Source organism: Adiantum capillus-veneris, chromosome 8, assembly GCF_014529385.1.
Source record: "Adiantum capillus-veneris isolate H3 chromosome 8, ASM1452938v2, whole genome shotgun sequence".
In the NCBI taxonomy this organism is placed as follows: domain Eukaryota; kingdom Viridiplantae; phylum Streptophyta; class Polypodiopsida; order Polypodiales; family Pteridaceae; genus Adiantum; species Adiantum capillus-veneris.
The window spans coordinates 59,595,014-59,597,575 of NC_140938.1; the positions used below are offsets into that span (position 1 = coordinate 59,595,014).

Here is a 2,562-nt window from a genome sequence, read left to right on the forward strand (position 1 = left end):
AAATGTCCAAAGTGTGGTAAAGAGAGATACAAAGACCTTCCCATTGATCTAGAGGAAAGAAAGAAGACTCACCTAGTACCAAGGAAAGTTTTACAAAATTTCCCTCTCATCCCTCGTATCCAATACTCCTTGCATGGCATGCCGGTAGTGTCTTTGTGTGGATGGTATAATGCGTGTCCCAACGGATTCACAAGCATGGAAACACATTGAGGAGAAATGGCCCACGTTCAAAGGTGACCCATGATATCTTTGTTTGGGCCTTGCAAGTGATGGTGTCAACCCTTTCGGCACCAACAGTACGTCATGGAGCACATGGCAGTTGTCTTGATCAATTACAACATCCCCCCTTGGAAGAGCACCAAGAAAGGCTACATCATGCTATCTTTATTAATCCCTAGAAAGCACAAAGTCAAAAGGATGTGTATCTAGTCCCTCTTATTGATAAGTTAAAGGAGCTATGAACGGGTATCCCTATCTACGATGTGTCTATACCACCAACGGAGCATCAAACTCATACTCACGACATACTTATGTGGACTATGCATGACTTTTCGGGTCTTGGAGAGGTCTTAGGTAACCATACATGTAATCACCCCTCAATTATTGGTTATTGTCTACCAAAGGCAACCATACTAAATATAAATATAATATACTATCAACAGGTTTGTCTACATCCGGACATGCAATGTGCCCTAGCTATTTGTGATCCCTCTCTCGTCACACAGAGCGTTCATCACACCTCAAAAAGCTCATTTATCCTAATAGTCATCATTTTCTACCACCAACACATGAAAAATATAAAGAACCTTTGAATGGGAAGGCCCCATATAGATGGACAATGAGAGATTGTAAAAGAGAATGGGATAGGCATTGATCAATGGACCCCCTTCCCCGACAACCATCCAAGGTTATGAGACGATGTTCTATGTTTTTTGAGTTGCCTTACTTGACCGGTTTGAAGGTCCAACATTTTCTAGATCCAATGCACATATTCAAAAACGTAGGCCATATGATCTATGACCATATCATAGGCAAGAGCGACATTGTTGGCATTAGGGAGGACATGAAACATCAGTGCAGATTTCTAGTATCAACAATGCCGGTGATGGACGACAACAGGAAGTATCGTCTTCCAAAGGCACCATGGATCTATCAAATACTGACCAAATCAAAGTGAAAGAAGTTATTGCTTCCATCAGAACACTTTCAGTTACATGCGATCTTTAAAGGGAGCATTCTCGAAGACAAAGAAAAGTGATGGACCCCTATTACATGGGTTGAAATCCCACAATTGGCACAAGATTCTCTTGGAGATTATTCACCCTTTACATTTTATCTTACTTGGATGCTACTCTAATGTTATTACTTTTCAAAACACTATGCAATTCATCTTACCATTGAGCATCAGTGGATGTGGAAGCAAGAAAGTACGTGGTGCTATATATAAGATGGGATAGCTTGTCAGGTGGTTGAGCTCTAAGGAGACTGAAGTCGCATCCATACCAGCTACTACAAGATTGTTAGCCAAAGAAGCAGTTGTTCTCATTGAAGGGAGATTTCCCAGGTCCATACTAGTGAGCCAACTCCATCTTATATTGCATCTTGTGGATGAGGTAGAGATTTGTGGAGTGGTCCATTCCCATTGGATGTTCTTCCTTGAGCGTTTTCTTAATACGCTCAAGGACTTTGTGAGGCTACGTTCACAGCAAGAGGCATTTGCGTACATCTCTGAGTACGTGGCTATTGTGGATGAAACAATACCATGTTTATGGACTGATAAATAAGATCCAAGGATGCACTCTCATATGCTGAATGGGAAGGGGAAGATAAAGCTCATGGAAAGGCACATACGTGATGCAATAAAAAACTACCTTGTCCTTAATGCACCAAAGATACAAAAGTGGGTAGATCTATATACAGAATTGAAAAGAAAGCGTGAAGAAGATCGAGAAGTGCATAGGGAAATACACTCTTGCAGAAGAAATTGCAATGTTGTTTACCCACCGTACCTTGCCATGTTTCCAAAACTTATAATGCCCGATTGGTTGCATGAACAAATGACTAAAGCTAAGGCTAATGGAGAGCAGGTTAGCGATGAGGAGTGGGAGTATGCGCGACATTGTCTACCAAAGATAATTGCTAATCAAACTCATTATGCACATTATAAAGTATTAGTATTTAGCTACCTATACTCAAACTTGTTCTACTTTCATTAGGCAACGATTCGCTGTGGCATGAAGGAAGGCACTTTTGAAGTGATAATGTAGACAAAAAATGAATGACAAATGATAGTGGAGTAATGGGAAATTTTGATGCACAAACTCCAAACGATATGGAAAATAGATATTGTGGAGTTATCTAAAGAATATACCGAGTAGATTTTTGAACTTTTTAAAAGTATGTGTTTGATGTGAAGTGGTTTGCAGGCATTTCATCTAGACATGCAAGCGATATCTACATGGGGGACTCTACAAGATTCCATACGGGAACAAGTGATATCTACATCTCTCCACAAAGTTGTGAGCAAGTGATCTATCTTACAAGTATCTACAAACGAATGTT

The 2,562-nt window shown here is 40.2% G+C and overlaps 1 pseudogene; it reads left to right on the forward strand.

The window, feature by feature from the left end:
- Positions 1-1,214: 1,214 nt before the first annotated feature.
- LOC147452207 (uncharacterized) lies at positions 1,215-2,362 on the forward strand (annotated as a pseudogene).
- The last annotated feature ends 200 nt before the right edge of the window (positions 2,363-2,562 follow it).